The sequence below is a fragment of the Rhinopithecus roxellana genome, chromosome 17, assembly GCF_007565055.1.
Source record: "Rhinopithecus roxellana isolate Shanxi Qingling chromosome 17, ASM756505v1, whole genome shotgun sequence".
NCBI lineage: Eukaryota > Metazoa > Chordata > Mammalia > Primates > Cercopithecidae > Rhinopithecus > Rhinopithecus roxellana.
In genome coordinates this window covers 20,481,528-20,495,480 of record NC_044565.1, presented here as the reverse complement: position 1 = coordinate 20,495,480, position 13,953 = coordinate 20,481,528, and the positions used below count along the sequence as shown (strand labels likewise).

The following is a 13,953-nucleotide window of genomic DNA, read 5'->3' as shown; positions in this document are numbered from 1 at the left end:
TCTCTCCCTCTTACACAAACACATTCACTCATATGCATCCTATTTCAGAAGGTTAATCTTGTTAAAGACTGACATAATTTTCACATTTTACTTTAAACACCAAATACAAGTGTAGGAGGCCAGAAAGCAACAGCTGAGTTAGACCCTAGCCCATAAATTCCAATCCCTCATAAGAAGAAATCTCTTCCAATGAGACCTTTTGTTTTTCCTGCCCCAAGGTGAATGTTTTGAGAAACTTTGCATCAAATCAGTTCAGATACTTGTCTTTAACTTGCAAAACTTAAACAAATGGACTTTTTTCTACTAGCACTATTTTAGGATTAACAGAAAATCCCGTCTCCTTAAGCAGTTGAATTTAGGTTTTTGCCAAAATTGTGAGGGTTTGAAAATCGGCTTTAAATTTAGAGCATGCCTATGGTACGGTTGTGCGGGTGTCCTATGGCTCTGTAGAATTAAGCATTAACATTGCAGCTGGATTCTATTTCTTTGTGAACATGCAAATTAACATATTCAGGGGCTTCCTCTGCCTGCATACTTATATCAGCCTCCAAATGTGTTATTTGTTATTAAAATCACCATATTGATGTGTGGAGGTTTGCGGTGACTTTCCCAGATGCAGTGATCCTAATTGTAACCATGCAGGTTATTCAAACATAGCTTGGGTATTTAAAACAGAAGTGAATCTAGGCCAGCATGCAGTTAGTTGAGTGTAATGTAGATGTGAAAGGAGTCCTTGTGGCCGGTAGTGTTCGGTTCTGTTAGCTCCAAGAATATATCTTCCTATGGCGATTAAATAATGTGCAACTGACCTGGGTCCTTCCAGTGACCTACTTTTAAACCAGGAGTCATAATAGATTTATAAATCTGTAGGCTTTACCGGTATTTGCTTTCTGTGAACAGGAAATCTAGGGAGGCTGCTAACTGCCCCACTGCAATATGGAAGGCAGATGTTCCCCAAATGTGATTTTGGGGGCTCTCTGGGGTTTAATAACAAACACTTGCTTGGTTATTGGGACTGGTGCTTCTTCAACTCACACGTCCATGGGAACCACCTGAAGAGATTGTGTAAATGCAGATTCTGCTTCAGTAGGGCTGTGGTGGGGCCTGGAACTCTGCATTTCTAACACAATCCCACATAGTGCTGATGGTACTGGTCCAGGGAGCACACTGGAGTAGCAGGATCTGGAGCCAAATAAATATAACCCAGTCTTCAAACTAGAGCGGACAGGCCCCCAGGAGGCTGTTTCCATGGGCCCTGGATTTTACCAGCCTTCCCGTCCCACTTATACACACTTACATTTGAAGAGGAGAAATGGTGAACACCTGACAATATTTGTTTAATTTTTATCATTGTGGGGCCTTTTGGGAGGGAGGAAGAAGAGTATCTCAGCCAACCACCAATTCCCACCCCCAAAACCATCAAGATTGTTAGCATTGTGCTTGTAGTTTTCCAAAAATGTACATGAACATGGCTGATCCACCCACTTTGGCCTTGCCATTAACAGAGGCAGCTCAGCCAGGAGTGAGTGATTAGTCCAGAATAAACCCACTCAGGGGCCAGTCAGTTCTTTACTGCCCTGTTTAGACCTGGCCTGAGGATTGACATTTCCTTTAACTGTCTCAAATGAGAGCTATCCTGGGCTGCTTCCAGCAACCCGTGCCTCCTCCCAGACTCTGCAATCCTGTGGGTGCTCCATAAATACTTGTTGACTGACTTGACTCATTCCCTTGGGGAGGGAAAAAAAAAAACAAGAGGAAGTAGGGAAAGGGGGAGTGAACTTGGTTTTCTTTCTCTTGTAAGTATCATAAGGAAATACCGAGCCTGATATCTGACTGTTGGCAGAATATGACTGTTTGCATTCTACAAAGTAGCATTTGAAATTTTAGTTTTTATTTTTCACTAGTTGCAGTTTTTCTCTTTGGGTAATGAATGCAAAAAGTGGTTCCCTTTGGAATTTCCAACTGGGAACCCAGCAGGAGAACCAGCTGCTGAGGCTGCCACTACTGCTGAGGAAGAAGTGGTCCCTCGCTGGCCTGTGCTGGTGTGGGCCCCGATCCTTGTGCAGTTACCCTTGTATGGGCAAGCAGAGACCTTCTGGGTTTTTGCTCTGGCGACACCCAGTTTTTGATTGTTTACAGGCTGAGTTTTCCCTAGTTGTTCAGCTGTGAGAATCTGAGGATATATTTGTTCTTTCCTAATTGCATCCTGGGCCTCTTTCCTTTTTTTCCCTCCAGAAGTGGAAGGCATTTTTCTGCCTTGACAAAGTGTACCAAGCAAAGGGGCCTGTTGTACTCCAGAACCCCTCTTCTCAAGGTGACCTCAGTTGCCACTCACCTGCTTTTCTGGGGGTCGTGGAACCTTCCTCACAGCCTGCACAACTGTCTCCCTTAAGAACCCTTCCTGGTACAAAGCCTCCATAAAACTCATTTGCTCTTGAGTCTTAGCTCTGGTGGAACATATCCCTGAATTTCTTTGCACACTGGGCCTCCATCCAGGCCTTTTCCTGGGAGAGTAGAAAACCCATGGGCTCTGGGGGGTGGGGAAAAGCCCTCAGTTCTGGGTCTGGAAGCATCGCTTACCAATTGCAGCCATGAGCAAGGTTTTGCTATTCTGTGCCTCAGTTTCCTTATCTGCGAGATGGTGATAACACTATTTCTTTATCCCACTGTGTTCTGAGGAGTGAGTGAGTTTGCAGTGTAAAGACATAGGCAGTGCTAGGGACAGAGAAAGGTAACATTTGTTATTGTTGTTTTTCTGTAGCATTTGTATCTAATGCAGTAGACTGTGTGCCCAGTAAATGAGTCCTTTAAATTAATGATAGAAAGAGAAGTGGGGAAATGGGTTATAAGCAGTGATGTACTGGTAAATATTTGATAGTCAGCTCCTGGTGGGGAGGATTGTGCCCTGATTAGTGTTTGCCAATTTCCATGATGTAAATACTCTCCCCGTGGCTGATTTCAAGCTACTGATGTGACATCCCTGAACACTGAGTTTGAAGGAGATGCCAGTACACCAGTGCCAGCTGCTCTGGTCCACTACTGGAAGGCATCTGCAATAGATCAGAGCCATAAGGCGCCGACCACCCCTGGCCTTCTTACCTTGCCACACACAGGAATTGGTAAGTGGGCCTTTTAAAAAAGCCCTTGGTAATATATTAAATATAGACTAGTTCGAAAGTGAGATTTTTTTTTTTTTTTTTTTGAGACGGAGTCTCACTCTGTCGCCCAGGCTGTAGTATGGTGGTGCAATCTTGGCTCACTGAAACCTCCACCTCTTGGGTTCAAGCGATTGTCGTGCCTCAGCCTCCTGAGTAGCTGGGATTACAGGCGTGTGCCACCACACCTGGCTAATTTTTGTATTTTTAGTAGAGACAGGGTTTCGCCATGTTGGCCAGGCTGGTCTCGAACTCCTAGCCTCAAATGATCGCCCACCTCAGCCTCCCAAAGTAGTAGGATTACAGGCGTGATCCACCATGCCCAGCTGAAAAATAAGATTTTTAATAAGCCTGGCTAGCTTTGTATTACACTATTTTGTGTTTTGTGTGTGTTAAAAGCTCCCAAGTTGTGCCGTCCCCTGCAAAGAAGGCCCTGAATGCACAGAATTAGGCACATCTTAAGGACAGATAACCTTTGAGAGAGACCTTTTGGAGCCACTAAAGGAAGGCAAAGGAGAAACTGTAGTCTCGGAGAATACTTAGTGTTCAGACTGAGCAGCAAAAAAGTGTTAAAGAAGTAATTAACAGCTGGATTATAAATAGCAGCTAAGAGTTAGGTAGGGGCCTGAGAACATGGCCTGAGGCCACCAGAAGGTGGGAGAGAGATAAACCAGCCTATATTTAGGAGTAAAATAGATGGCAGGATCAGGGCCCTACTTTGTATTTAGGAGGTTTGTGTGGTTTGTTTACTTGCATTTTGTTTTTTGCTGTAACTAATTTAACAATTTAGGAGTGGAAAGAAAAATTAACCAATTTATCTTGCTGTCTGAATAATGTTTTGCAATAACCAAGAATAGGTCAGTGGACCAAGTAGGTAGGTCACTACCCTGCTTAATGACCCATGTCCGGATACTATTATGTCTCAATTATAATCAGCACTCATTTCCATTGCACACAAAGAGAAGCTTGTGAGGAAGAAATAAAAAGCCTTTGCCTTTTATTGTGTACAGTATATAGTGTAAACAGTAGGGGCCTAATACATGTTTGTTTCCATAAAGGCTTTTTCTAGCAGCTGTGATCAGCAGGGGAAAGGACCTGCCTAAAGTCATCACACTACTAATTGGGGCCGAGTTAGAACCCAAGTATCTGGGCCCGGCTTGAGGCTGTTTACTTCTTCAGGACAGAGGGGACCATCTGGATATAAGAGCTGAAGGAGAGAGACCAGACCAGAGCGTCTATTCAGGTCGCTCTTGTAAATCGCCGCTTTTTGATAGTTCCCTATGACTGGCATCTGATTCAGAAAATGTCACAAGAAGTTACCTACTGCTTGCCCCTTAAACTAGCTAACAGTTTCCCATTCAAGTTCAGATTGCAATTCAGAGATACTCTAGGCTAGGCGCAGTGGCTCACGCCTATAATCCTAGTACTTTGGGAGGCGGAGGCAGGCAGATCACTTGAGTCTCAGGAGTTTGAGACCAGCCTGGGCAACACAGCAAAACCCTATCACTACAAACGGTACAAAAAATTAGCCAGGCGTGGTGGCACATACCTGTAAGCCTAGCCACTTGGGAGTCTGAGGTAGGAGGATCACTTGAACCCAGGAGGTCGAGACTGCAGTGAGCCGTGACTGTGCCACTGCACTCCAGCCCAGGAGACAGAGTGAGATCCTCTCTCAAAACACATACACACATACACACACACTCTCTCTCTCTCTCTCACACTCTAGATGCTTCTCTGCTGCTGTGTGTGCATTGGGTGGTACAGTGACAAGAGGGCTGGGAGAGGCAGACGTCACAGAAAGGACTCTGAGGGAAGTGAGTGGTGCACCCAGGGAAACTGGGGCCATGGGTGGTCCTCCCACATCCTCCCCACAGGCTAGCTGTGCCTCTGGACTCTCGGTTGTTTTCATCTAAGGAAACTTATTTTGAAGCCATATTCATGGCAGCTGCAGGTACCCACCCCTGAGCATTCGCAGGACTTGTAGATAATTCACCTACATGGTCTCAGGCAGTTACACCCTGTGATAATTTATAGCCACCCGTTCAGGCAGACAATTCCACATGAGCGTTTGCTATCACCTGACTACCCTGACCCAAGCCTCAGTGTGACCCGTCTGCATGGCCTCTCCAAAAGAGGTCCGTTCCCTGGGAGTCTGGGGGAGTCCCTGACTCCCGGGAGAGTAGCAGAGCCAAGAAGGGGGAAAGACCACAAAAGAAGCGGTGTGTTTTTGAAGGAGTGAATGTTTTCCACAGCCCATTTCCAAAGAACAGTCTAGAAATGCTTGCACACAAACAGTGTCATCAGAGTAAGTGTGTGGTTTCCAAGCAGCCCCCACCACAAGCTCCCTGAGGCCTGTCCTTGCCAGGGAGCCTAACCTCAGCCCCTAGTGTCTAGCTCCCCAGGGAGCTTTTCTGAGCACTAGTCCTCCCTTCTCTGGGCCCAGATCGGCAGGCTGCAACTTCTAGGGCTGAATGGGTGGCAGCTGAAGGAAACAGAACGGCTTTCTGATTTTAAAACCTCAGAAAACCTAAAAACTTGATCTCTATTGCTTACTTTAGGAAATTTTAGGCCCTTTCTCAGAGGGCCTAAAATTAGACCTTCTCCACTCCCAACCAAACCATGTCATGACATGGAAGAATGTGGTCCCTGATCTAATGACCCATTTCTGTAAAAATGAGGTAGGATGTGTAGACAGTGCAATAAGACTGTGGAACAATAGACCGTGAGCCAGTGTCACCTTCAGTGTAAACATTAGGGATCCAGGCTTCTGAAGAAGTGTTGGAAACTCTATTAAACCACATAAGTTTGGGATTTTTCTTTCTGTAGCATGCATATGTGGCTTAGTGTTTGATTTTAAAAATAGGATGTTCATGGCCATTTTCATGAATAGTTCGACAGCCAGTCAGAAGTGTAAATGTCATTTTACCTAAATGCAACTGCTGTTGTTCCTAAGGACAGAAACCTGCTCAGATGGGGGTGCGGGGAGGTCTGGTCAGTTGGCTGTTTGACCCACCTGGTTACGACCTCCATGCTTTGTCCTAAGTTGGCTGGTTCATGCTGGCAAGTCAATGCAGAAATATTGATCAGGTTCCTACTAATTGTAAGGATTGGGTTGAACGTTGCAGGAGGTAAGTAAAAGATGAGTGCAGTCATGACCTTATATAGGAACTGCCTGTTTCCTGGTCCACCAGAGCCACAACACAGGTAGTGGAACTGATCTCAAGGCAGGGAAAGGTTAGTGTCATAAGAGAAGAACAGTGAGCTTTGGAGCCTCAAAGAAAGAAGGGTGTTAAGCTATCTCCCTGACCTTAGAAGAGATCTTCCCCCTTTTTACTGCCGTTATAAGAGTTTACCTACTCCAGCCCCTGGAGTTGTGTGTGATTTAAACCACCACACAGTCTTAGGAACTAGATTATGCTAATACCTTTTCAACATGTGGGAGCTGAGGCTCAGAAAGATTAACTTTAGATAAGGTAACGACTGGTAAAGGGTACAGTCGTGATTCAGTCCTAGCTCAGCCAGATCCCACTGTCATCTGTGACTTTGCAGGGTGGGAGGGAGTGGCAGCAGGAGACTGAGTGGGAGCCCTTGGGTCTTTGGGATGGTTTCACCTTTGGAAGATCCAGGCCCCTCTTGCCATGAGAGTCCCACAAAGGGCTCATGGCCTGGAGTGGGTGGAAAGGCAGGAAGCCCAGCTGGGCATGGAGCAGCTGGAGGAGTGCCTTATTTGAGGCTGCTCTTGCATCATCTCATTAGGGATAATCATTTGTAGACTTGCTGCCACTGCAACCCATCAGCCCTGCTCAAATTTTCCCTGCAGCAGTGATGATGAAGTGATTCCTTAGAAGAACTAAGTACTAAGAAGTGATTCCTTAGCAGAACTGCTGGGTAACACAGTTAATTCAGATTTGGGGTGGATGTCAGTGTGAATTAGGGGGTCTTCTGAGCTATAAAACCTTTCAAAAGGAGCACAGGTTTATTGCTTCTGAACTTCACCAGGAATTGAAGCCAGCTTGGCAAGGGGGTTCCCTGCACAAAGTCATCTGTGTGTCTCTTGTAGGTCGGTGGTGCTTTTTCCTGCATCTGGGGGCTCGAAGGTTGTTTCATGGCCATTTAGATATTCCCCATGGAGTCTTGCTTGCAGTTAATCTGTACTGTCTGTAAAAAGGGTTTGCGTAGCAAAGGTAAACTCCAGCACCCCGACCCACATTAATGAGTTTTGCCTGTGTAAACCACGTTAATTGTGGTTGTTGCTTTTTAATTGTCCTGAAGTTTCTTGTATGTTAACTGCCCCAGGCTGGAACTCTGGTTTCTGTTTCCGTTGGGGGCTCTATTCTCACTCCTACCCAAATAGCCTCACCAGTCTGCACTGAGATCTGCTCCTCTGCCCCCAGCCTGTCTGGCATTAGTACTAAGAGAATGAAGCTCAGAAAAACAGCCTCACTGGCCTAGATGAGGAGGCACAGGTATGTGGGGAAAACAGGAGTGGATGCCACAAGGTTTTCTTGTGAGGGTCTGGAACTACCAGGTCAAGAGAAGAAAGACTTCAGATTGTCACTGTTGGATGTCTTAATATGAGGAGGGACTCAAACAGAGCTGTCTGCAGCTGCAACTGGCTGTCTTGAGAGGTGGTGACCTTTCTCCAGAAGGGTGGAAACTGTAGCCAGACAACTACTTGGTGAAGCAGCATACAGAGAGTTCACCCTTCTGATGATGCACCCCATCTGAGGCCTCACTAGGCCAAGAGTGCGTCGCCTGGGAGCTTGTTAGAAACTTACCATCCTGGGCCCCACCACACACCTCTTGACCCAGGCTGCATCTTAACAGGATCCTCAGCTAATGCATGCGATTGTTCACTGCCAGGGCCTCCAGTCAGGACCAGGGTGCATGAGCATCACCTGGAGGAGATTTTTAATACAAATGCAGAGGCTGAGCTGCTGGCCTAGGACATGGAAGGATCATTCCCATACCTCACAGTCCAGCTCTCTCCCCATTCCCTCCCCTCTACGTGCTGTTGCGTTTCCAGGTTCATGCCTGTGTGCACGCCTGCACACAAGGGAATAGGAAAATGGCTTTGACGTATTGAATCATGTCTACGAGCTGCTTCAGTCAGGGTTCCTGCTTGCTGAGAGACCAGACAGCTTTCCCAGGGAGCCCCAGGGCAGGGGCCTGTGGCACCTGCTTCCTGTTATGTCCCCTGAGGACTCTGCTTTGCCAGGAGAAAGGAGAAGCCTAAAAACAGGGTGGGCCAGGTCTGCGAGGCCTGCCTAGGGCTGCCCTCTGCCTTCCCAGCACTTCAGTGCCTGATCGTTCAGGCCCCTTGTAGGCCAGAATGTCCCAGATTAGATGGGATGGGAAGGGTGTCTTCTGGTTGCTGTAGGCCCACATTAGGGGAGTACCCTCTTCGGTCCCACCTGGGGCAGATGCCCAGAGCCAGGAATGAGCCACCTGTGGTGATTCCTGTGTGTCTGGAGTCTGGGAGCCCCTTGCACTGTTGGCCAGTGGTCACTGTGCAGTGATTGATGGGGCTCAGCGTCTGTAGCCTTTGTCTCAGCCCCTGGCATACCTCCCCGGGGATCATTGTCTGGGTTGGTGGGTGTTAATCTGCAGCTCCTGAGAAGCTGCCTGGCAAATGGGAGGTTAATGTGCAAACAGCGGGGAGCATTGTCCATGTGTGAGGCTGGACAGCAAGTGGGAGGGAAATAGTTAAAAATCCTATTCATGGCCCAGGAGGGGAGGAGGGGTGGGCGCAGGAGCAGGCCCGGCCTTGTGCTAATCTTGCTGGAATGTAACTAGTTCGGGCAGTTTCTGGCTTCGATGTGTTCTGGGGCCGGTTGGCGTCCCCCCAGTACATCGACGTTGCGTCCGCGCGCCGAAGGCTGCTCTTTGTGTTCTCTGCAGCCACAACTTAGAGGCGACCGAGTCAGACTGCTTTTAGTTGTAAGGATGGGGAGGGAGGAAGCTCAGCGAGGCAGTTGTGCTATCCACGGTGGGAGAATCCACCGGCTCCTTCTCTGTTGGAGGATTTGGGTGGGGGAAGGGAGTGGGCAGAAGAGAATGTTCGAGGAGAAAGACCCCAAACCTGTTGGGTCAGGCTGCTCAGCTGCCTGGAGGCCTGGGAATGCCTAGGGGGAAGCCCCTGCTTCCAGACACACAATCAATTACATGTAACAGTGGGGCCTTGTGTGTGTAGGCGGGACACTGGGAGGACTCGGCTCACAGCTCATGTTTTCATGCTTTACAAGGAGAGTGTGTTCATGCATTGCTTTTGCAACTTATGATCAATTTAAAACATTCTATATCTTCATCTAGGCTGGTGGTTACATTAATATTTACATATTGAACCAGGTGTGGTGGCTCATGCCTGTAATTTGGGAGGCTGAGGTGGATGGATCACCTGAGGTGTCAGGAGTTCGAGACCAGCGTGGCCAACATGGAAACCCTGTCTCTGATAAAAATACAAAAATTAGCCGGGTGTGGTGGCGGGTGGCTGTAATCCCAGCCACTTGGGAAGCTGAGACAGGAGAATCCCTTGAACCTGGAAGGCAGAGGTTGCACTGAGCCGAGATCGCACCATTGCACTCCAGCCTGGGTGACAAGAGTGAGACTCTGTCTGAAAAAAAAAAAAGAAAAATACATATTAAAAATTTACTAGAGCCTGGGCAACATAGTGAGACCCCCACCTCTACAAAAAATTTTAAGAATTAGCTGGGTGTAGTAGCACATGTCTGTGGTCTCAGCTACTCGAGAGGCTGAATCAGGAGGATCACTTGAGCCCAGGAGTTCGAGGCTACAGTGAGCTCTGGTTGAGTCATTGCACCCCAGCCTGGTCAACAGAGCAAAATCCTGTCTTAAAAATTCATTGAGCCGCATATGAGATTTGTGTACTTGCTTGTATATACATATTATACCTTAGTTTTAAACATTTTAAATTACAAAAAGAAAAATCCCTCCTTCCTGACCTTCCAAGGCCTTGGCTGGCCAGCACAGCTGCAGGAAGGAAGAACAGGGTCCCCGGTGTAGCTCCAGGGCATCCTCAGACTGCCTGGTGGAGTTTGCGCTGAGCTCCCACACCGCTGTTTGGAAACAGAATGAAGTTGCACAGCAGCCAGATTCTGGGGCTTCCCCACCCAAGTTTGCCACTTTGCTCACGGGATTTGAAGAAAGCATCAAAGGCAGCAGCTTTAGAAAATAGCTCCAAGGGCCCCACTTGGTGTGAGGTCACCTTCTTAGCTCACAGAGGGCTGTGGTGCCAGCTGCTGGCCACACATGCCCACGGGGCTGCTCTGGCCCTGCCTGACCCTGACTGGCTTCCGCATGCACCCCCTGGGGAGCCCACGCCCACTGCACGGCATACCCACCAGGTGCTGCTGCCCTCCTGAACTCTGTGGGACACACTGCTGCCCACATGGGGACTGCCCCGGAAGCAGGACCCTGGATTGCTCCTCTGCTACCTGCCCCCTCCTGCCACGTAGTGAGGGTTCCACATTATGAATGCCATGGTTCCTTCCGGCTCTTGATTTTCCATGATTCGGGATCAGGAAATGATTTTCCTCTGAGTATTTTTAGGCCATGAGACTCAGTGTCACAGTCAAATCCTGGCTCCACAACCCCTAGCTGTGTGGCCTTGGATAAATTAAAATCTCTCTAATCTTAGTTTCCTCATATGTGAAATGGGAATAACAACAATACTAAACTCAGTAGGGCTGATGAGGATTAAGTGAAAACCAGACTAATGTTGTATTCATTATCTGGGATAAAGGTTAGCCTGTATCATCATCATAATCAAAACCACACGCCACAGTGTGTCTCACAGTCCAGTGAGCCGAATCCTTGCCTGTGCACACTGTACCCTTAGACCTGAGAGGGGGGCCCTGCTTTGACCACCCCAGCCACTTCCTTCCTGACCAGACCAGGAATCCACGGAGCTGAGGATCCAAAGAATGAGATCCTGAGGCTTGAGAGCCTACCTGGCTCTTCCCTGGACATGCACTAAGCCACTGGTGTGCACACCTATAGATTGAGGTGGGGGGCTCACATTTGCCTGGGGCTGAGCTTTATGGGGGGGCTGAGATGTCTGGGGTGTTTCCATGTGTGGTCCCAAGACCTCGTAGGACAAGATGGAACTGAGAATGGTGGGGGTGCCAAATCGGGCTCTCTTACCACCACTGCATTCTGGTACAGAACCCAGGAGTCTGGGAATTCTAAATTCGAGCCTGGCCTTTTCATAGCATTCACATTTGTCAAGGGAGGAGGACAGAATGTATTTAACAGTTTGTCAGCTTGAGTTAAAACTTTTACGTGTGTAAGCATATGGACTTACATCTATGTTCTTGTCCCAAACCCTGCAGATATTGGGGTTGGGGGGCTGTCTGCATGCCCTTCCTTTCCCAGTGGGTGACCATCACTGACAAATTGTGATGGTCTTAAGACTTAAGACAAATTGTAGCCATGCCCGCCTCCGAAGCTATCTTTAGGAAAACAGTGTCTTAGGTCCTTTCAGTTCAAAACTCTTGCTTATTTGTTAATAGGAATACATTGGTTCTAGAATAGAGCCTTGCCCAGTGGAAACTGCCATCTGTACTCTTCAAGGTCTAGTTCAGATCCCACCTCTTGGCTTCACTCTGTAATACCCCCACTCTGTGACACCCCCACTCTATGACATTTACCGTTTGGGACAGAAGCCGTGTCCTCCCTACCTATAGCTGAGGCCACCTCCCAAGACACATCGTCATTCTGTCCCCCACAGCACCACACACAGTGGCTGCGCATGGTGGATGCACAGTGAGTATTTGTGAAATGAGCGGCCGAGCCGCTGCAGACTGATGAGTGTTCTGGGGCCTGTGTTGGTTTTCTAAAACTGCTCTGTCAGTAAGCGCGCTCCCCGCTGCCCAGCCCCAATCCCTGTGTAAACGTATTCAAATCCTAAAGAAAATCAAGCAGCCACCCTTTAAAAAGCCTGATAAACCCCTTCATTTGTATTATCTTTGGGCAGGGTTTGCTCGGGAATTCGTATCTGTAGGAGATCTTAGTGCTCGCTGCTGGGAGGCAAATTGTTCGCATTCATTTGTTCTTTCAGTGGCTTGGCCCTATAAAGCAGAGGTCTGGCCTGAGGGAAAATTGTGAAAGAATCTGAGTTTGTCTTTGGGGTTGAAATTAAACAGCTTCTCTAGGCCTTGCCCTCAAACTTCAGCCCTGTTTACTATTGAAGACTGTGTCTCAAGGGGTAAAGAGAGCCGTGGGATAATGGAGACTGAAAAAATGTTGAGATTTAGCCATTTTGTTTTCTTTTTTCCTTGGAGAATAATCTTTTGGGAAAAACTTGGATAGAGACCCTTTGAGCCATACAATTTTTTAAAGTTGAATTCAAGCCTCTGGTCATGGCTTGATTCGTTTTTTTCTGAACAATGAACAAAGAAATGCTGGTAGAGAGCCTTGAAATGCAGGGATGTTGAATGAGGAAAGGAAAAAGGAGGGTGGTGAATGTTCCTGAGCACTGGCTGGACCCTGCAGAAGCTTCCGATCATTCCGGAGGTCTCCAGAACTTGGTGGCTGGGACACCAGATATTGTGCATATATGAGGGGAGGGCCTCTGAGAACTCCCAAGAGGCCCCCAGCACCCCCCCCCAGCATGACCTTTCACGATTGGCACTAAACTGCAGGCTTCTCTCCTTTCTCCATTTCCAGGTGCAAATTGCAGCACCTGGAACTAAGACATCGCTGGAGGGCAGGACTTCCAAACTCACCCCCATTCATTAAGGCAAACACTGCTTCATCCACAATGTTACAGTAACATCAGCAAGAAGAAATGATGATCATGGTTGATAGCTGTCAAGTGCTTACAGCGAACCAGTTGCTTCCGGTGCCCTTCTCTATTTAATCTTGGTATGGCGGTGTACGGTTGGCAGGGGACTGGAATTTAAGCAAAAGAAGAAATACTGATGTTTCCAATTCATCATTTAAAGAGACCTTCTACGTGGCCGGACGCGGTGGCTCACATCTATAATCCCAACACTTTGGGAGGTTGAGATGGGTGGATTGCTTGAGCCCAGGAGTTCAAGACCAGCCTGGGCAACATAGTGAGCCTCGTCTCCATAGTACAGGAAAAAAAATAGCAGAGCATGGTGATGCGTGCATGTAGTCCCAGCTACCTGGCGGTAGGCGTTGAGGTAGGAGGATTACTTGAGCCCTGGGAGGTCAAGGCTGCAGTGAGCCAAGATCGTACCACTGCACTCCAACCCCAGGGACAGAGTGAGACCCCATCTCAAAAAATAAATAAACAAATAGACCTTGTACGCGAGGCCTGGCCATTTGTTAACCCGTGTGAAAGATGTTTCGGTGGCCATTTAATGAACATATGTTGAATAATGTGCTCTACTGTGTAAGACACAAAGGGAAAAAAGATACAAAAGGAAGAAAGAAAACTCAGTATCACCTCAGCCCCTTCTGATAGAACTGGTGTGTCCAAGCGGCAACATCCTAAAATAGTTGTCCTCCACTCTGGGATGTAAAAGAAGTTCTTCTGGGATTTAGGTTTTATTACAATGACCAAGAATTTGCTCTCCCTCAGTTATCACATCTACTGACAGGCCCTGCACACGTCCTGTGAGATCCTACCTGCCAAGAACCCGTCTGCCATTTCTCAGTAGTATCTTTGTGGTTTGCAGTCATCTATGTAGAATTTGTACATACACTCAAGTGTTATTAGTTTTCAATTACTTCCTCAATTATTGCTGGGGTGTGTGTGTGGGTGTGTGTGTGTGTGTGTGTGTGTGGTATTTCGTAGCCAGAGCTACAA

At 47.7% G+C, this 13,953-nt stretch overlaps 1 protein-coding gene across 2 annotated transcripts in view; it reads left to right on the top strand.

Moving 5' to 3' along the window:
* The window catches only part of TCF7L1 (transcription factor 7 like 1), a 175,033-nt gene that overhangs the window by 109,957 nt on the left and 51,123 nt on the right, over window positions 1-13,953 (top strand). The window lies entirely within an intron of this gene.